The sequence below is a fragment of the Anastrepha obliqua genome, chromosome 4, assembly GCF_027943255.1.
Source record: "Anastrepha obliqua isolate idAnaObli1 chromosome 4, idAnaObli1_1.0, whole genome shotgun sequence".
NCBI classification, from domain to species: domain Eukaryota; kingdom Metazoa; phylum Arthropoda; class Insecta; order Diptera; family Tephritidae; genus Anastrepha; species Anastrepha obliqua.
This window is the reverse complement of record NC_072895.1, coordinates 100,210,552-100,233,375: the sequence shown is the minus strand read 5'-3', so window position 1 is coordinate 100,233,375 and position 22,824 is coordinate 100,210,552. Positions and strand designations below refer to the sequence as shown.

The 22,824-nt window shown below is 36.3% G+C and overlaps 1 non-coding gene and 1 pseudogene across 1 annotated transcript; both read left to right on the top strand.

Annotated features, from left to right (window-relative positions):
- The first annotated feature begins 21,289 nt into the window (after positions 1-21,289).
- Positions 21,290-21,491, top strand: LOC129246590 (U2 spliceosomal RNA). The gene has a single exon (XR_008582480.1). It is a non-coding gene; the product is annotated as a U2 spliceosomal RNA (small nuclear RNA).
- Positions 21,492-21,752: 261 nt separating this feature from the next.
- On the top strand, positions 21,753-21,938 carry LOC129246535 (U2 spliceosomal RNA; annotated as a pseudogene).
- Positions 21,939-22,824: the final 886 nt, after the last annotated feature.

Sequence of the window (22,824 nt, the reverse complement as noted above, 5' to 3'; positions counted from 1 at the left end):
GCAAACTTCTTTTGCTCGGAGCTCGTCTCCATTCTGTAGCCATCAAAGCCACGGTCAGCAAACGGGTTACTTCAACCCACAAGTCCGCTTGGCAAGCTGAGAGAGCCTGCAGATTCCACCTGTCATGTCCGACCGACTGTCGCAGATCCTCTTGTCATTAAGCAGAAGAGACTCTAGGCAGCTGGTTGGATTAATGACGGGCCCCTTTCTATGGTGCACTCTGCCTATCATGTGGAGAGGAGGATGAGATGGCTGACTACTTTCTGGGCCAAATATCCAGCAAAAGGTATATCCGTAAATTATAAACGTATACAATGTTTTGGGTATTTGAAGCACAGTGGCCTTCAAGCAAAAGTTGCTTTTCGAGAAGTTTCTGTTTCGTCCTTGAAAAAGCAAAAAACAAAAAAAAACAGGAGCAATTTTGGCTTGTATAAAAAAATTTTTTTTTTTAATTATTTTCTGTGATTGAAATTCCAGCTGGTAAAATATCCCCACAATAGTGAACCGCTTGCCGCACCATCCGCTGCAAGTGCTCAGGTTTCAGCGAGCAGAATTCGAATTGAACAATTTCTGAGTAATTTATTAAAAGCGTTTACCTCAACTTCTTAATTGAGTTGAATAAATGCTTTCATAATTTTCTAGAACAAAAATAAAAAAAAAATCGAATAACCTCTGCCACACACAATTTTATACTTCTCATTTAGATTATATTTTATTTTATTACATTTGACTGAATATTTCCATATGGCATGGCGTGTCAGCGGGTATTTGACTTACTTTAATTGAGCAAAGCCAAGAGTATCACCACTGCGTCGCGTTCAAACCATTAAATGCTATTAGGACTAGGAAAATAGAAAGAAAGAGTGCGGCAAGCAGAGACTACTGCCATGGAATGCGCATGCAAATGCCTTCAAATTAGCTCGAAATTCCATGAATGCTGATGTGCAACCTGAGTCAAATTGTTGCATGCAACACGGTGCGCAGATGTGACGCAATCAACAACAAAAACGACGTCCGGTAAAAGTACAATTAATGGCTGCACAAAAGAAATAAAAAATTGCGTAAGAACAGAGGAGGAATGAATAAGTGGAGAGTGCAAAAGGCAGACGAAGTTGAATTGAAGCTCAACTGGAAATCAAAAGCAGCTACTCTCGACCAAACTTTGACTAGCGGAAGTGGAGAGGTATTACGCACAGGTGGTATGCAGTATTTCAGGAGCTGCTTAGCCCTACTCATGCCAGTGAATAGGCGAACAACGGACCTTACTGGCGCGAGTGCTACAGAGGTTGCACAAAAGAGTGCCACAAATATCTAATGAGTTGTGGGCGACAATTAAGCGCTTGACAGCTGCGTTGACATCTGCAACGGTCTGCTGCTCCGTTGATGTTATTATTGTCGTTGTGTGTTGTTGAATGTCAATTAGGCGCTGTGCGGCGATTAGAAAATGAGAAAATTACCGCATAACCAGCTGTCAGCGCGCGTTGACAGGTCGACTTGACATGACTTGCATTAAGTTGAGTTGAGTTGAATTGAGTTGAGTTCGCCTGACAACGATTATGACAATTAAACGCTTAAGCAGTGTGGCTATGAAATTAATAAATTTAGGTTAGTTGAAATTTTTAACATTTCATTCTACACTCAATTGGAAGCGCACGTTTTATAACCGACACATTTCTTAGCGGGTTTTTCGATTGTTTTTGTTTATTACTAATAAAGTTTTTGACAGATTCTTATAGATTATATTAAACTATTATATAGCAGAATTACTGTAAAAAGGAACAGGTGGCATAACATATGGTCACGAAATATCAGCATCTTACGAATTGAAAAAACAAAAATATCCTCATTAAGTTTGAAAATCCAAGAGCGGGTTGAAAAGTTTTCAACGCCCGCAGGACTGATTTTTACTGACATTCCATAACACTATTCACGAGCTTGCTTACCGACTTTCAGATCGAGCTGTTGAAGAAAATACTTTGGTTGCTCGGGTAAAATTGGCAAAATCAGAGAAACGTGCAGCAGTCAAGTATTTTTATATAAAAGGCCCAACACCATCTCAAACCAGACAGAAATGAACTCAACACTGGAAAATTGTTCTCTATCATATTCAATGGTCAAACAGTGAGCTTCTGATTTTAAGAAAAGTTTCGGAAGACTGATGACGCAGAATGTCCCGTTGAAGTCACAATTGCCGTTTGATAAAATTCGTAAAATCGGACTAGGACAACCTTCCCAAGTGGGTATGGTTAGAATGAGGGGGAAATCTGTACCGATGCTGGTACCTTTGTTGTTGCTATTGTAGCAGCAATACTAAACCCTGTCAGTGTAGTGTAAATCACCGGACGTCTTAATCTAACTCTTCTAAAGGTAAGCCCAGGAAACTTGCTGTGTCGCCCGCTTGGGTCCGGAGGGAGAAGGTTGTTAGATGAGTGGGTTTGGTAAGTGGTTAGTGTTGAGTGCGGTACCTTCACATGCAGGCTAACTTTGTCTTCACAGACGGCTCCAGGATGGAATCGCAAGTCGGAGGGTGCAGCGGTTGTCTCTAAACCAGCAAATTTATTTTTTTTTCTTAAAACTGTCGTATATTGCCAGTGTTTTCCAAGCAGAAATCTTTGCGATCTTGCAAGCATGCAGAATGCTTAGGGAACGGGGTAGCGAGGGAGATATTAACATTATTTCCGATAATCAAGCTGCGACCAAGGCACTGGCGCCGCCATGGTGCATATTCAAACTGGCAACTCCTTTAAGGAAGAGGTCCAATGGCTGGGGTGCGTATATAAAATTTCTCTGATCTGGGTTTCAGGACATGGGAACATAGAATGAAATGCATTTGCTATTGAGTTTGCCAGGAAGGTCGACTGAATTCTCAGAGGTCTTCTTCCCGGTCATCGGCATCCACCTGTCTGTTGTTAAAGGGAAAGTGCCCAACTTATTTCTCTGAAAAGCTCAGAACAGATGGAGTTCCATTTCTTCGTGAGCTATTTCGAAAAAAAAACTTTGGACCTAGTACAATAGACGAAGGGCGCAGAAAATTCTGGGGACTCCTCGCCATTCAATTTCCAAACTTGTAGCTGTATTTACCGGTCCTTGGACGATCGGCACACAAGCAGAAAAGCTAGGTTTACCCTTTAGTTCTCTTTGCAGAAGCTGTTGAGGTCTTTCAGGGTAGTAAATTGTTGAGCACTTTCTCTATAAATGTCCGGGTTTGGCACCTAGACGATTAAGGTCAATGGGAGCTCCTTTTTCCGATAGCCTGGAGCCCTGCTCCAACCTAGATCAAGTCAACCTTTTCTATTACATCAACACCTCTGGTTGGCTCTAAATATTTGCCCGTTTGAGAACTCAAATCGCTATCAAGACGGCGCTTCAGTGCTAGTTGGGGAGTGCCAGACTGGTACGATTCCACCTATCTACTCTTCGTATAATGACTAATTATTCGAGAGTAGAAAGAATTTTCCAGGCTATGGTTTCTACAGGCCTATATTTACTTAGTAGAAGTTGTTATTGTTGTTGTAATAGCATAAACATTCACCATAAATTTTTGAGAAAGGCTGCTGCAGAGACAGTCATTGGCTGGATATAAGCCCGGCGCGTAAAGTAGAACCGACTGTCGGAGGATTGACTTACTAGAGGTCTGCAAGGTCAGTGTTTAGGAGGGCATTTATCTACGATTTGTAATGTTGATATTGTCAAACAAATGATGTCTTCCTCGAGTTTATGTCTCCATCTAATGGTAAATAGTGGCTATGAAGCCCTTGAGCATTATTTCATTAAAAGATTTGCCGCCGCCTGCCGAGCAACGACTACTATTAGAAAACAATCTTCTTTCTTACACCAGAAAACACTTATGACGCTTGGCTTTGGTTCGTGGCCCTCTTTTTCCTCTTCATTGCCCATTAAAAGTAGATATAAAAACATAAGCGGAAAAGGATAGCAAATTTGGTTCCATTCCCATGAAGACATACCCTCGCCTTTCTTCAAATTGTCTGCCATACGTAGTTGTCAGTCTTTGGGTATAAAATGTGTGAATGTGTTCTGTGAACCAAATCAAATTTAATTCCATTTTATAAATATCAAATAGTATAATAAAATTGCTTCCTACGAATGGTGTTTTGCTATTCGATGGCATCATTTGATAACATTGAGATGTTATGCGCCCCAACTGACGTGTCCAAGTGCCAGGACAGCTCTATGTCAGTTGTGGTATTTATAGTTGTTATTATTGCGTCACAGTCCTCAGCTCTTCCATGTAATAGATTTAGTGTATATGTATTGGTAAGTTCATGTCGCACACAAGACATTGCCATAATACTTGTAAACTGTACATAATAGAATTTATGCCATGCATGGCTGCTTTTTATAGCCACAAACACAGAAATCTAGCAGACATACCAACATTTACATGTAAATATGTCACTGCTGTTGTCCGCCGTGTCACCAACAGCCGCAAGCAATAAGCTTTGCTTAGAAATGTATAACACATATTTGCATACGCATGCAATTGTAGATGCATTTACGAGGGTGCATCAATAAGTGTGTCAAGTGGGGCAGATTTTATGAAGGAACGAGCTGATATTCTGATACTCTATGAAGGTGTAATAGAGAAGTAATTTACTACTCTTTTTGAAATCATAGGTGTATTCTAGTACATGTCTGATAATCCGAAGAACTTGGATTAACACTCGATATGTCACGCACAAGCAGATTTACACTTATTTTGAAAAAGTTTTTGTATAGATATTATATTATAATATTATTTTTAAGAACCTAGAGGAATATTCTAAGCCAGACAACAAGCTACAATAGAAATAACTTTCGAGTTCATAGGTCTTAAATATTTTCGTATTGAATGAAATAATGTCCATTACTTTTTCGCCGAAGGAGAGAAGATCATAAATTTATTCGCCGAAAAATTGGATGGGTTACGGCGTTATTTTGCATAGAGGAAGAATAAGCTAAGGTGCTTTGTTCTGATAACTTCGAGTTTATTTCTTCAAAATAGTCTTGAAAGAGTATTTCAGGTCATAGACCGGAATGTCCTTCAGGATGTCGGTACAAGTCTTTTGGATGGCCTCTGCGGACGCAAAACGTTTTCCTTTCATGGCCAAATACAATTTTCTGAATAGGTAGAAGTCACAGAGAGCCATATCAGACGAATATGGTGAGTGATTGATGGTCAAAATGCGATTTCTAGTCAAAAAATCGATCACAAAAGTGGATCGATGAGATGGTGCATTGTCATGAAATAAGCGCCAGCTTCCTCCTTCGCGGTATTCAAGTCGAATTCGACGAATGCGATGCAACAAACGCTTCAAAACTCCAAGATAGAAAATGACATTGACGGTTTGGCCTATTGGCATGAACTCCTTGTGCGCAATTCCCTTGGAATCGTAAAAACAAATGAGCATCGATTTGATTTTTGACTTCTCCCAACTCGATTTTTTGTTCGAAACTCATTTTTGTACCGTTGACACAAACCTACTGATATTTTAGACGCAATAACTTCGCTTCGATTGAACCGAATGTCACCAAGCTTTGCTACAAGTCAGCTAGGAATGTAACTTCCAACGCACGAACTCATTAAAAAGATGGCGCCATCAAAAACATTTTTATGACGGCAGTCTTGTTTATTTTGGACTTAATCTTGTATGTTTCCCTTCCCAGTGTTTCTTCAGGCTTAGTTTTGTTAGGTTGTTTGTGGTAGTTGTACCAACTCACTTAGAACTTACTGGTGTAGCACTATGCGATACGGGAACCTATATATTTTTGTTCGTGAAACCATTTTGTGGCTCTTACGTAGCGCAGGATTCGTCCATTCCCTACGCCAGATTGTTCCGTTACAGATTTGAGATAAGGCTGGACAATTGCGAAGGAAATGCTCAACTGTTTCTATCTCTTCCTCATCTCTACACAACTTTTGCAATATTCATGGGAGAAAACTCCTAGTCTCGACAAATGCCTGCTAAATAGCCAATAACCGGTTATAGAAGCCACGACTTTCGAGATATCCTCACTTGAAAGTCTAAGTAGTTCTTTTGTCGTTTTTTTTTATTTGCGGCCATGGTAACCTAGCTGTCATCTCTTCATGACCTATTCGCATCTTGGGTAATGTTATTCTTAATTATTAGTTTGCTCGTGGCTGTAGGTGTCCCAATGGTACCTTTATCACTAAACAGTTGCAGAGTAGTATCTTTCCTGGCTAGGTCATCGGCTTTACAATTTCTCTCAATATCTCTTTGCCCCGGAAGCCATATAAGACGGATCTAGAATACGACACTAATATCATTTACGGCTGTCCGGTATTGCTGTACAATCTTTGATTTTAGTATAACCGCTTTCACTGATTTAATCGCTACCTGGCTATCCGAGAATATATTTATTGTATTCTTGTTACGGCCTGTGTATTTAGATGAGTAGCCACTTCCTTTAAAGCTAGAACTTCTGCCTGATAGACGCTGCAGTAATCTGGTAGTCGAACGGAGAGTTTATGTCCTAATAATTCCTTCGAAAATACTCCATAGCCAACCTTGTCGTCTAGCTTGGAACCATCTGTATAGAAATTTAATTCCGCCCTTCTCTATGACCTTGGTGTTTGCCAATTTCTTCTCTAGTGTTGCTAAGTCGCCGTAATACCAAAACTACCAGTCTCCAGTTTTTCCTAAGGGCGTTAAAAAGGGTTTGCATTGTTTCACCGAAATATTATTTTTCTAATGCTGAAAGATATTAGTACTCCCCTTAAGGTGCTTTTCTTAGATAACACTTCGAAAGTTCAAGGAAATGCCACAAAATTTTTAATAAAAAATTGCACTTCTTCTCCTCCCTGGCTACTTATTGATCAGTTCTCGTACGTGTATGTGAGTTATTGTTGTCAGTAGCAGCTGCATCACATTTGTCACTTACACTCGACTGTATCCTGCATACGCCCATCTACTTAGTTGCTAAGACGCGCTTTAAGTAGACGTGGTGCTTTGACGCCAACGCCTTTTAGTGCTTGTCAAATAAATAAATAGAATAATATTTTCCACATAGTTTCTGCTTATTATGTTGCTGCTACCGTTACTAATATTGCTGCATTGTTAAAGTGCAACTGCATTGGAAGAGTCGTGTGTGAAGAGAACTGTAAGTAAGCAAGCAATTAAAGAGATTTGCATGGTGTGTTTTTCCGAGATTTTATGTGAGAAAATGTTCCTGAATAGGTTCGGTTCGGTTAGGAACATTTAACGACATTAATTTTTTTTAAAGGAGAAGGTAAATAATTTTTGTTCTAAGTTCGGATTTTTTTACTTTATAATATAAAGCAACCCTACAACTCTTTGTAGTAAAAATTTTTGTAGTAAAAGTTTTTGTATTAGCATTTTTTGTATTAAGATTTTTTGTATTACAATTTTTTGTATTTGAGTGGCAACGCGATTCAAAAAATTTAATTTAATTCAGCTTTTATCTGTTATTTGCCTTTTGCGCCTTAGAAGTTAGGTGGCAACGTTTTACACAAATGATTTCAACTAAAGCATTGTTCATTATTTTTAACACATTTTCATATCTTAAACTTTAATAGAAATATATTATTAATAATAATATTTTTCATTAAAATTATATGGCAACGCCTTTCAAAAATATTATCCAACTAACGTCGATATTTATGTACATACATACATATATTTCTTCAACTGATATGCATCTTTTTATAAATAAATAAAAAATAAAAAATAGGTGGCAACACCAGCTCAAAAAAATTTTTGTATTAGAAGTTCTTTAAGAAGCTTACATTTGATACCTAATATTCAATTCAAGTAGGAGATAAATAGCTATTTTTGGAAAAAAAGCAGGTGGCAACACTATTCTTAAAAATAATTGTTACTTATGGTATACTACTTAGCCGTATTTTGTAATAAAATACGTTTTCTTAATACAAAAGGGTGGCAACACCCATTCTTAAATTACTAAATTTTCCAAAGATGTAAATGATATAGAAATCGGGGCAGTGTTTTTTGAGTGAGCCTCTTTCGAAGAAATCTACGTTTTTAAAAGATTTATATAATATGTAAAGATTTATACATACTTAGCCATATTTTGTAATAAAATACTTTTTCTTAATACAAAAGGGTGGCAACACCCATTCTGAAATTACTAAATTTTCCAAAGGTGTAAATGATACAGAAATCGGAGCAGTGGTTTTTGAGTGAGCCTCTTTTGAAGAAATCTACGTTTTTAAAAGTTAAGATTTATATGTAAAGATTTATATATATTAATTTTTATGTGTAGAGATTTGGGAAATCTATGAAAAATAGCTATGTAGTATATAAAGGGTGGTTAAATTTCAAGGGCCGATGTTGAATGTGAACCACACCTAAGCGTCAACGACACCGTTGGACTTCTTTCTTTGGGGTTATTTGAAAGAAAAGGTGTACGTCGATAAGCCAGCAACAGTTCAAGAGCTAAAGGAGGAGATAATTCGGCACATTAACGGCATAGAACCTTAATTATGCCTCAGCGACATAAAACTTGGACCATCGGATGGAGATATGCCGCCGCGTAATTTTACTAAGATAAAATGACATACAGGCATTCAGGAGCACTGCAACCCAGTATCCCTAAGTCCCTGCTCTAACAACCAATATCCAAAGTAGTACCTTTTGACTTTCTGCTGAACAAGTCCTTAAATTAAGTTAGGACAGGCAAGCCATTGGTAGCTGCGCTCCTAATAGTTATAGCAATATACTTTTTACAAAACAGCAATCTAGACCTAGCAGTCGCCCCTCGGCATTCAATGGCAAACCTCCGAGTGTATTTCTGCCATGAAAAAACTCCTCATAAAAAATATTTGTCGGTCGAAGTCGGCTGGAAACTGTACGTCCCTCCATTTGTGGAACAACATCAGGACGCATGCCTCAAATAGGAGGAGGAGCTCGGCCAAACACCCAAACAGGGTGTACGCGTCAATTATATATATTTATATGTATATGGGGCATTCTTTCTGAACGTGAGACCCCCTGCCCCCAGAATAGATTTTGACGAAAAGAGGTCTATGAGGGCTTAAAATGTAGGTAATTATGTTTACTTTCGAAAGCAAAGTGGCACTTCTTGAAATTCAAAATGGCGGATCCAATATGGCGGATTCAATATGGCGCAATTTTGCAGTTCGTGCATCAGATTTATGCTATGAACTGATGATAAAAAATGTGATGAATAATCAGTGACCAATAAAAATAAATAATTAACTTGGAAATATGTAAAATTAAATCCAATGCAACAATTTTACTTAAAAATAAATAAAGAAAACACGAAATAGCATAAATCTGATGCACGAACTGCAAAATTGCGCCATATTGAATCCGCCATATTGGATCCGCCATTTTGAATTTCAAGAAGTGCCACTTTGCTTTCGAAAGTAAACATAATTACCTACATTTTAAGCCCTCATAGACCTCTTTTCGTCAAAATCTATTCTGGGGGCAGGGGGTCTCACGTTCAGAAAGAATGCCCCATATATAATCTAGATCTTGCTAAAAAACAGTACCTCTTCCATGAGATATTCAGAAATGCATTGTCCCCTAGATATACTTATACTATAGTCGGTTTTCTGCCTCATAAAACATACCAAACGCATAGTAGACGCGCCCAGTTGGTGCTAACCGGTGAGATATGATCTGCAAACTTCAGTCGATTTATGTCATTTATACTAAACAGATTTCCAAAAAATTTTGCTTGCTAGAGATCCATTGAAGCGGTATACATATACTCATGTTCCGGTACTTATATATGGGCTGAAAAGTGACGTGCCTAATAAAGAAAACACCTTTCTTTTTTCAAAACTAGCTTTATTTATCAACATCATTTCCATCAAGAAGAACGTCATCATTCCAGCCGCTAAAAAACTTAATACCACTTTTCTAGAACGATTTATTTTTTTTCCCTAGAATAGGCCTCAGTTTCAGCGATAACCTCTTAATTCGAGCTAAATTTCTTACCGGCGAGCATTTTTTTTAGGTCTGCGAACAGCTCGTAGTCGCTGGGTGCCAAATCTAGCGGGCAATTCGAAGTTCCATTCTTGTAGTTTTGCCATTGGTCAGAATCACCAACAAGTTCTTGTTTTTGGTCAACAGTGAGAGAATAGAGTTTTCTCATAGTCAAATAATCATGCAACATAAAGACAACACGTTCTTTTGATATCTTTACGATGTCAGCCAATTTATGCAACTTCACTTTTCGATCCTTCAAAACAAATTTGTGGATTCTTTTGATGTTTTCTGGTGTTACCGCCTCATTTGGACGTCTATTGTGTTGTGCATCGTCAATGCTTTTACGACCACGTTTGAAGTCAACAAACCATCGTTTTATTATTGTTTCTGATGTAGCGGAGTCCCCATTCCCCATAACATTTTTCAGCCATTGCTTCGTTGAAATGTATTTTTTTCCATTAAGAAGTAGTGTAAAATTAAAACACGAAACTTTTTTTGATGTTTTGAAAACAAAAAAAAAGGAGCAATAGTATCGTTACTCTTAGGATAATAACTCACAAACCAATGAATAAAATATCATGAAATTTTATAAGCTATATTTTTAAGGTTAGTACTGTACTAAAACTAGTGCCATCTATGTGTTAGGCTCCGGACTTTTCAGCCCATGTGTTATATCTCTAAATAGTATATCTTAGAAAATAAAGTCCCAAGGCATAAACATACCTATGTTCGCTAATAACTACACACAGAATAATATGATTTGCATAACGTTTTTTAAAACAAAAAGAACATTTTTTCAAAAAATAGTTTTTTTTGTATATGTCCTCCTCCTCAACTCCACTAAGAGGGATAAGCCGTAAGAAGCAGGAAAGAAAAGTTGGAAAATGTATATTCTCTGATTTCTATATCCTCTGATTTGTTATTGTGCTGCTCACAACTACTCTTTCGTAGAGGAGCACATGTGGAATATGCTTGCATTAGTTGCTGATGCTTCGGGCAGACGTGCGAAATTTAAATATTATATTATGGCTACTTCTTCTTTTTTTTAATTGGCACGATAACCGTTTACGAGATTTTGGCCTAGTTTAACAAAGCGCGCCAGTTTCTTTCTCGTGCTAACCGGCGCCAGTTGGACACACCGGGTGAAGCCAAGTCTTTATCAGCCTGATCTTTCCAACATAGAGGAGCCCTTCCTCTTCTTCAGCTGGTACCGCATCGAATACTCTGAAAGACGGAGCTTTTATATCCATTCGGACAATATGACCCAGCCAACGTAGCCACTGGATCTTTATTCGCATCGCTATGTCTATGTCGTCGTAAAGCTCATACAACTCATCGTTCTATCGCCTGCGATATTCGCCATTGTCAACGTGCAAAAGATCCAAAAATCTTGCACAGTTAGGACGGGCATGATGAGAACCTTATAAAGTCTTAGTGTTGTTCCTCAAGAGAGGGCTTTACTACTCAGTTGCCTACTTTGTCCTAAGTAGCATATTATGGTTACTAGTCGCTGAAGAAAACATCCTTCGATTGAATTTTCCTAATAAAAGTAAAGAAAGTCGCGAGTGAAATAGACAGATTCAGTTTAGAAGGGCCTGTCTGTGTATGTATGAATAATTGGCGCAACTTCGCAGAGGAGAGAAACAAGAGAGTTACGACTCAGAGTGTCTTTAAACGCATACTGTATATTTCGCTGCGATTTCGTGAGATGCTTGGACAATATGGCGAAAGTTTTCTAGGAAATTTCTTCAACTATTTTACTGCCAATTAACGCTGTCCCTAAACAGACTAGCCACGTGAAGTGCTCTTGTATTTAGTACACGCGCATGTATGTGAGTATTCAGCAGAAAACTACTATACCATGGCATGGAAGTGCACTTAGCAAATCAAATATTTGCACAGTGGAAACCCGAACGTTTTACTTCAAACAAGTTTATGAGATTTATGGTAATTTTCAGTGTCAGAGGAAATTGTGTATTGAGTGCAGGATGACAGAGTGAGATGGATATGCAAAGCACAGCAGGCTCGAGGTATATATACACACATACATTCAATATATACTGACTTACATATTCACGAATCGTAGTTATAGAAATAGTTTTCTATGTTGCTATGCTATGTTGTGCGGTTATGGGTTATGTCATCCAGAGCTTTCTCCTTGCCCCCCGCCTTGCGCTTTGAACAGATGCAGTGGCCTGGAAGCTCAAATAGCTCACCAACACTTGGCGACACTGTGGGCGGCACATGACCGCCTTAAGCATATAACAGCGACAACAACAATAATGCTCGTTAGAAGATAGCAACTGCCACCAGTAGCGATAAGTGGTTGCTGATGGCGATGGCTATGGCGATGCGCTCAATTGTTGTTGTGACTCGTGTTGTTGTTGGGCAATGCATGTAGGTACTATATTGTACTACATAAGCCCAAGTCGAACTGAAGATAAACGAGATTCCGCACGCGATTGTCATGCCAAGAAGTGGCGAGAAATGAGTTGAATAGTTTTTAGCGCTGAAAAGAAGTGCCTGGACATGCACGATTATAACGAAGCAGTTCTCTAGATGTTAGATAACTACAATTATAGGCACGCACGCATGTATATGTATGTGTAGGTCGCGTTATTAATAGAATGACCTCATTCTGCCTTGACCGGATTCCAAAGGAGTAAATGTGAACACATTCACATGGCTGTGTGCATTTGCATGTGTGTGTGTGTGAGTCGAAGGAGCTGCATGAATTTCAAATTAAAATTGCTGTTATTATTTTTATTCGCTTTAAATGGATTAAATTTTTAAGCACGTACATGGCAGCTATGCACGAGTGCGTGAGTGGGTGCCTACCCCAACCCTAGCTGATGCGCCATAAAATTCATATGAACATAAATTATTTTCACAAATTTTATTTGCATGCTGCTGTCTACCTATCTGTCTGTTAGTCTGTCAGCCTGTCCGCCTGTTGCTTATTTTCACTCCCACTCGCCACTCTGGTTTTTGTATAGTCCCATATATGTATTTGTATGTGTGTCGCTTCGGAATGTATGCCACTGGCATTTATTTTATTGAAACAAATTGTTTTGAACGCAATTTTGAGCGTAATTACAGTCGCTATTATTGTCTGCACATAATTTTATGACATATACGTATATGTATGTGTGCATGTATATATGTAGATATTTGCTTCGCTCTTGCGCAGCATTCATAATGCCCAAATTGGCTCTAGATCGCATGCAGTGATGTGCTTTTGTAAATATTTCCTTTTAAAAATCATATTTTTCTAAATTGAATGCATTTATTTATAGAAGCTATTATTATTGTAGGTAGGCGGATTTGATTGCCAGACATATTTAAATTGAATTATTAGCTGCTGCTGAATATTTGAAAATAGGCAAAATGTATGATTTGTAATACTTTTTAATATTTGCTGGTGCCCTCGGCCTCGCTTGCGTGTAAAAAGAAAAATTAATGTATTTATGATTTATAAATAAACTTCTAAGCACGATAGTGATTTTTGTCTAATGCAGCTTCAAAGAGTGGATGCACATATTTTACATCATAAGGTTTGATTGCTTTACTTTCTGATGTGCAAAACAAGTGACCACACTATTTAAGAAATAGTTTTTACATAAAAGGTTCTCAATCATAATTTACATAATAATTGTTAGTTCATCTGTGCTGCAATTTACTATTTTCGGTGGCAACGTCCTATACAAATAATTTTAATCAAAATTTTTCTCACAATTTTCAATAAATTTTCATTCTCCAATCTCTAATTAAATAATTTTATTAATTAAATTTTTTATTTAGGTGACAACGCCATACACAAATAATTTTAAATAAAGTTTTTCTTAGTAATTTGAATATGATTTTCACTCTCTTACCTCTAATTAAATAATTTCATGAATTAAAACTTTTATTTAGGTGGTAACGCCATACACAAATAATTTTAAATAAAGCTTTTTTCAGTATTTTGAACATAAGTTTCACTCCCTAACGACTAGTTGAATAGTGACATTAATTCAAAATTTCATTTAGGTGGCAACACCACACAAAAATAATTTTTACTAAAGCTTTTGCTATTATTTTGAACACATTTTCATTTCCCAATCTCTAACTAAATCGTTTTATTAATTGCACCCGGTCACCTCGGGACTGCATACCTGGCCGGTTGCCGTTTTGGCCGGTTAATCCGAAGTGTACGTGTATAATATATTGTATACATACATATAAAAAAATGGAGAAGCATTTTTTACATATTTATGTATTTCATATTTACATATGTTAATGTGTTACATCAATGAAATATAAGTGTAATAATTATTTTTTGGAAAAGTCTGTGATTTTCTTCTGTTTTTTAACCTTTAGCGAATTTCTGAATGCGACATCCCTCCATTTTCTAATCACCAAAACGTCTAATGCCTTTGACTCATGTTGCTGCTCAATGTATTTCAATGGAATTTCCATCACATTTTTGGCTTCTTCATGAGAAACTGTTTTCTCCTCTTCAACGTCACTACTCTCATCATCTTCCTCTTGTTCTTTGTTTGCTAATTCTATGATTTCGTCATCATTCAAAAATTCATTTTCAAGGTGTTCGTCACAGTTTATCATCCAATTTTCCACATCTTCTGCCTGTAATGATTCGTTACCCGATAACTTTTGAAGGTCTTGTAAAGTAGATTTGTTTTCTTCTTCTTCAGTCCCTGCAATATTCGAGATCACAATTAGATTCTCAACATCTGGCCAAAGTTTTCTCCAAGACTTAACAAACGTTAAAGAGGGCATTTCTTGAAATGCTGTAGCTAACATATAGATAACGTCCTTGATATTGATCTTTTTGATGACTTCTACAAGACCTTTGTCTTCACTCTCCGAATGTTGCAGAATTTCAGAAACAAGTTTACGCCTGTATCGTTTTTTTAAGCTTTCGATCACTCCTTGGTCCATTGGTTGCACTAAGCTTGTCACATTAGGAGGAAGATAAACTAATTTTATGTCATGTACAGCGCAGTCATGAGGATGGGTTGGAGCATTATCTAACATAGGAATTGCTTTAATAGGCAAGTTTACACTTTTTAAATGTTTTTTGAATTTTGGAACAAACTCCAAATTAAACCACTCTTCAAACAAGTCTGAATTCATCCACGCTAATTTTTGTGACTTATAATAAACCGGAAGGGAAGATGGATTCAAGTTTTTGAATGCCCGTGGTTAGCAGACTTGCCAATAACGAAAAGAGGAATTTTATGAGTCCATGCTGCATTCGAACAAACGGCCACTGTAATACGTTCTTTGTTCTTTTTGAAGCCAGGGGCAGACTGTTCATGACTGCCTAGAAAAGTTGTTTCTGGTAATATTTTAATGTTTAGCCCGGTCCCGCCCATATTATAGACTTGTTCTGGAGATAATTCCTCTGTTTTAACCATTTCACCAAACTTAGTCTTGAATTCTGTCGCACCAGAAGTGTCAGCAGACATTTTTCCTCCAGTTACATGTGCGAAATGAATTCCGTGTCGCTTCTTCCATCGATTAAGCCAACCATCACTTGCCACAAAGTCACCTCAAAATTTAATGGATAGCCAAAGCTTTTTCTTTCAAAATTGGGCCGCCAATCGGTGTACCTCTTCGACGTTCCTGAAGAATCCAGATCCACAAAGCTTCATCGACGACCTCGCAAATCGGTTTTTTTCTCGTACAACGGCTACCCAGATTTCTATCAGATTCCATTTTCGAGCAAAACTCCTCCTATCTCTTCGCCAGTCATTTACAGTACTTTTTCCAACATTAAATTCTGCACATATTTTCGCTACGGATTCACCATTATCAATCCGCTTTAGCACTTTTAAACGTGTATCCATCGAAACCACAATTCGTTTGCGCTTTGCACTCATTGTTATTGAAAGAACTATGTTATTCCGTACTCACAGCAAAAACAAACCAAATTGATCAAAACGACAAAAGACAAAATCCTATCTAACATCGTTTCCCCCGTAATATCAGGGGAATCCCAGCCGCATCGCCTCGCCGGTGATTTTCTTGGAAAATATTGCATTGCGCTCGGCTGTTGTAAACAGGAATTATACTGTACTTCTAACTGAAGCTTTGCTCATTATTTTCAATACATATTTATTTACTTAACGCTCATTAAATAATTTTATTGCTTAAAATTTTTCTTTAAGTGGCAACCCCAGACACAAGTAATTTTTACTGCAACTATTTTAATTCCTTTCAACACATTTCTATATTCTAGCCTATAATTATTAATTAAAATTTTTCTTTAAAATTAGATGACAAAGGTATTTCAAATAATAAAAATTTCGATTTTTTTGTAGATAGAATTTGTTTTTAGTATTATTTTCTCAAAAAATCACCTCACATGGTATAGGGATTTAATCCAAAAATGTCTGCATAAAAATGCTTAAAAAGTTTTTCAACTAGACGATTAAGGTCACTCAATCCATCAATCTTCTCCACTACATCAACACCTCTGTTTGGCTGTAGATATCTTCCTGTTGGAAGTCCATTAGTGGTATCAAATCGACGGTTTAGTGCTACTTGGGGAGTGCCAGTGTGGTACTTCACCCATTTCACCTACCTACCTACCTTTTCAACGGAATTAAAATAATGCAATTTTGGAGATATTTTCAGTTAGTCAAAAATTCTGAAATATGGTATTTTGGCGAAAGTCTGAATAAATTTGATTGGTCCGTTGGAAAATTAGTGCCAACTTTTTTTGTATGTGTACACATACATGTATGTTTATGTATGTACATGATACCCAAGTCCAGACCCCTAATTGAATTTCGTAATAAAAATTTTGTTTATACATTTTAAATTAAATTAATTTAAATTAATTAAAATTAGAGGGCAACGCTATTTAAAAAAATTATTAAAATGTAGCTTTCACTTTCCTTTTTAAAATTAATATATTTTTGTAATCAATTTCTTGTTTTCCTAAAAAATAGGTGGCCAAACGACCCAAGAAATGTTTTTTAAGCTTGTTTTAAAACCTTGCATTCGATACTTCATACATTTTGATATTCAACTGACGTTTGTGATAAATTGCTACTTAAAAAAAAGTGGCAACGCTATAAAAAAATTGGTTTTTTGGTTTTGGAGTAATTTGTTCTGATACCCATGCTGCAATATTTAGATCAATTTTTTAATAAATTATTTTTTCTTAATATAAACAGGTAGCAACGCCCATCTAAAATCAATGCTACACATAAACTATCTACGACCTGCTGTACTATCTACGATAGGCTGTAAAAAATGTAAAAATAGGGAGTGATGATCTTTCGAAGAAATTGGTTACCTTTCATAGTTGCGTTCAGTGACTATAGCTCAGGCACTTATTGACAAGTTTTGACTCTTTATTTGTGTCTTATTGAATTTTAATAACTTTTTTACAAAAATATATGTAGTTCATTCTCCATCATCAATCCAAATCATATAAAACGAAGTTTCAAGCATTGTGAAAAATTTAAGGAAATAATAAACAATTTGTACAAAATCATGAAAAAAAATCAACGAATTTGTATCACTTTTTTTAACTTTTTATTCAGAATAAAAAAAAGTTGAAATACTAATTGTTTGCTTGTATGAATAAAATTTTTGCGGAGAAAGTTCTTTTTTACACCTAACAAATGCTCAAAATTCTGAATAAAAAGTTAAAAATTTTGTTGAAAATTGGTTGATGTTTTTTTGTGATTTTGTAAAAAGTTTGGAATTTTGAGTTGTATGGTTTTTATTGTAGTGTGAACTTTATTCTGATAAAAAATAAAAACGAAATTAAAAAAATAAATTTTTGGTAAAAACTTGGTAAGATGTTGCGCTGCTAATATTTTGTCCGCCACTGAATATTTAAGTATTCGCACATATGAATTTTCTAAACTGACTGGCCCCCTAAAGTAAAGCTTTCAAAATCTAAAATTCTATAGTAACGATCTTCCTCTAAAGAAAGAGCAGATTCTCTGTAACGAAAATTGAATTTGCTAGTGTAATTAAACTTTAGGGTTTATTTTGTTATTTTAACTAAATTTTTTATGATAAATAATTTAAATTAAATATAATTAATACTTCTGAGCTTACAAGAGCTTGGGTTGCTTTTTGAAAAATAGTATTAGCTCTGTTTTCGTTCTAGGAAACGAGGTGGAAGTGTTTTAATTGACAATCTAGCGACAGATATGAGTAATAGCGTAAAAAAATACGTACGCTGTTCTTTATTAACAATTTGTAATTTTCAAATTGGTTACAGATTGGAGTCAATGAGTTGACAAAGTGCTCAAGGTGTTCTGAATGGCATGAATTGGTTATTTAACTGCAGATTAAAGTGAAAGAGTTAAAAAATCTGAAGACATTTGGACATAAAACGGATCAGTTTTCTAGCACCCTTTACACACGTCAGGTAATGGTTAAAAATGAAGGGAAAATAATTTCGGTCCAAAACTTATCAAAGTTTGATTTTCCATCTGTACTTTTCATATACCTTCATACATGTAGTTGTGTGTTTTATCCCTCTTCATTTGAATTTTGTAGAATTACTGGGCAATCCAACCCACAGTTTCGCATCTTCAATAGTTTTGGCCAGTAACAGCGAAGCGACTATTTTTTAGTTATAAAATCCCTTCGCAATCAAATTGTTTGCCATAAAAAAGTCCAGCGCACAAGCTCTCCGTGGATGGAGCTTGCCGAAACATTTACTTATGGATCTGCGGCAATTCGCTCAGTTGAATTGTGAACTGAAAGTAAATATCTGCTTTCTTCGTTAGACCACTCACTACGAATATTTTATAGAGGCATCTTTAATGAAAAAGTTTAAAAATTAGCCGACTGTGAGTTCTAACCAACAGCGTAAAACTAAATTACTTCATTAGAATTAATACCAAAGTATTTGCTAAAGTAATAGCTAAAGCTAATGACTTAGAGTCATGAATATGCGAACCATTAACTTTCGGTTTAATTTTATCATTTTAAACTCAATTATTATTTATTGACATTTTGATGGATCTCCAATGTTCAAGTAGTTTCAACGAAATTTCAATCGACTGTAAGAAACATTAATTAGTATATCAGTGTATACCATACGTAGGTATGTACTACTGAATTGCGCCTACCAATTATTGTCATTTCCTTCTTTAATACATAAATTATGTCTGTCTCGTGTTTGCTTCGAGTTGATGTCTTTGGCTTTTAACACCTCGTTATTTGCCCAACAACTCATTAATGCAGATGTTATAGGTATGTCCGCCTTGTCTGTTTGCACAACCACCTGCCACATGGCTGTCCAAGTGTGCGTGTTTACCTACTCTTCATTGCACATGAACAAACATATCACAACTTGAGGTGAGAAATCACAACGATCTGTGTACATTTGTAAATATGTTTGTATGTTTGCCGACGTGCGAATATTCGATGAGACAAGTGCGAAACTATGTTTGTATGCATGTATGTTTATTTATTTATTTATTCATCAATTAAAGTATAACTTAAATAGATTACTAATATTAAAGCTTAAATATAATATATAATAACAATACTGTGAGATACATTAATCACAATTCAAAAAGTGTATCTCCAGATTAAGTCGTGATTTGAAAGTCTCTCGTGAGTTAGAGAATATATCCAAATGTTTGCATAATTGGTTAGACTGTCTTATACAACGTGCAAGCGGTTCATTTCGACTGAAATTGGTCTTGTGATAAGGTAAATAGAACATATTGTTGAGTCTTAGGTTACGAGTGGGACTATTAAAGAGTATTAGCTCCAGCAAGAAGTGACATTTGATATGATTCGTAACTATGTCTCTTATAAACATTACCGATGAAGTTTTTCTCCGCATTTCTAAAGTTGGCAATGCTAACAAAAGACATCTACTTTTGTATGCAGGCAAACTGCAAGGCCAACGAAGTGACTGAATAGCAAATCGAGTGAAACGTTTTTGAACCTTCTTAGTTCTTAAGGATGAACCCTTATAGAATGGATCCCAAATGATGCTGCAATATTCGAGGTTTGATCTCACAAGAGAAAAATACAAATTTTTCAGCGTAGAGATATCCTGGAACTCCCTTGAATTCCTTATTACAAATCCAAGCATAGACCTAGACTTGGCAATCATAAAGTCTATATGTTTGGAAAACGACATTCTCGATGTAAATATGACCCCCAGGTCTTTCTTTTCGTAAATTTTTGTTAGGGTGGTAGTGCCCAACTTGTAATCGAAATCAATCGGAACTTTTCGTCTACTGAATGACATATGCTGGCATTTACCAGCATTAAGAGGTAAGGAGTTATCATCACACCAAGCTTCCAATCTGGCTAAGTCTTCTATGAAGATTTGAATATATGTTGTTGTACATGACGGGCAGTTACACCAAATCTCCTTCAGTACTCATCAGCACTGAAGCACTGCGGCTTGCTTATGTAACGAATTTCCGACAGGCATGTCCTACGTCGCTCAGGCGTGATTCTTAGCAATACCAATCAGGTGTGATTTCATGGGTGATTATTGTGCATATCGAAGTGCTGAATTTATAAGGTACGTTTTGTCATCTACCAGAGATTTCGTTGCTATTCTTCACTAGTATAATTAAATATCAAATTTTATTTTTTATTATTTAATTTAATGGAATTTTATTTTTTATTTAATATTTAATTTAATCAAACTTTAAAAACAAATTTTTTATCATAAAACATAATTTTTTTTTTTTGATTGATGTTGAAGCTTGAATGAAGCACCGAGTTTCTCGAAGTTTCATGGATTTTCGGAGCTGCATTTCTGATGCGGATACCTTCCTTTCCAATATTGATTTGATAACAAAACATTTTTCCACATTTTAAAACAAAACCTATGAGTGCGCTGTAGATCCCTTGAACAATTTGAAAGCAGTTCTCCTCAGCACGCCATCAGTATTTGCTGCTAAAAAATGCAGTCGCCACACAAACCTGATTTACAAATATTCGTAAAAATAATGGGCAAGCCATGATGCCAGGTTGTTTGCGTTTAATTTTAAGCTTCCCTTATACTTTTTTCCCCTTTTTGAAGCGAAAACTTCTTTAGAATCGTTGGGAGTGATTTGAGGAAAAGTGAAACGAAAAAAGCGACCAACTTGGCTACGAAGCGTTATATTATATGTTGATATAAAAGTAGCGACGAACTAAATAAAAATAACTTTTATTTTTTCTTGTGATTCGAACCAAGGATTTTGGATCGGAAGCTCACATTGCTAGTCGCTCGGCTACCGCGCCATGCTGTCGTCGCTGGCCTAAAAGTTATTTAGTTACGAAGCGTTATATTATATGTTGATATAAATAATTTTTGTGAGCGTGTAATTCTCACAAGTTTTATTAGGTTTATTATTTAAAATGTATTGAGTAGGTAGTGTGGTTATCAGCTTAACATCTGATAGATCCTCCATCGGACGACAACAAATGTTAAACTGATTTTTGGAAATGGGCGGAGTGTTTTAGGGGCTTGCTCCTTCTCTGCCACGGGTTGGCCCGATATTGCAGTACCGCCGGGATTTCGGCTTTGAATAAATACAAGAAAAAATATACTAATACATTTAGCTTTGGTGGGAAGAGCCATAAATTTTTATATGAATACATGTAGACGAAAATGGAATTTTTTTTTTGAAATTTGCATTGTAGGACATTTCTGATTATTTATTGAAAACAGTTTTTTGGCTTTTCTATTTTTGGTTTAGATACTGAAAGTCAGTTTAAGTGAATCGGTATAAATATTTCGTACATTAATTTTTTTTTTGTGAGTGTGTAATTCTCAAAAGGTTTATTAGGTTTATTATTTAAAATGTATTGACTAGGTAGTGTGGTTATCAGCTTAACATCTGATAGATCCTCCATCGGAGGACAACAAATGTTAAACTAATTTTTGGAAATGGGCGGAGTGTTTTAGGGGCTCGCTCTCCACCTCTGCCACGGGTTGGCCCGGTATTGCAGTACCGCCGGGATTTCAGCCTTGAATAAATACAAGAAAAAATATACTAATACATTTAGCTTTGGTGGGAAGAGACATAAATTTTTATATGAATACAAGTAGACGAAAATGGAAGAAATTTGTAAGTCTGTTTCTTCGGTCCGTTTGGGTATTTTTTTTGACAACATCGAAACCAAAGCATTTGTATCATATTTTATCTATCATCAGCCACTCGTATCATTTGTTGAAATTGAAAACATTGAGGATGAATAATGATAAAATGAAGAAAATAAAATATGAACTTTATAGCAATATTATATTATAATGAACCTATAATTATCCCGCTCCTAATGCTGCTTTCGTCTTATTCTCTCTCAGTTTGTTTTACGGAAGGTTTCACTTCTATCAAGTCTAACCGTTAGACTGGTATTTTTTATTTTCATTTCTAAAGTGTTGTAGTATTTTAAGCTGGCGTTATGAGCATCAGTTGTTAATTTTTTGTAAATTAAGATTTGATGAAGCAAAGCATCATTAAAATACTTTGCGAAGAGCAGACTCGCTCCTTCAGAATTTATAAAGACGAAGAGCGCAAATCCATAAACATCAATACTGTGCTTGTATTGGTAGCTCGACCAATGTTGTGTGCCACCATAAGTCTCTAAAACCTGCCCTCTCTCCATTTGCTCGAAATTTGCCAGAATGCATTTCAAAGCAAACTTCTTTATTCGTACAGTAATCACACGGCAGGCAAAAAAGCGGCAGGCTAATCATCTACCCTGTCAGAAATCAAAATAGATTAACGAAACCAACGCAAGACTGAGTTTTGTCGAGGACCCATACCCCCTAGTGGAGTGAACAAGGGAGAAAAAAAACCTGAGCGCGGTCAGTCGCTTCTCTTAAGACCTTCTCCTTTTGGTCCCTTCAACGTAGTGGAGG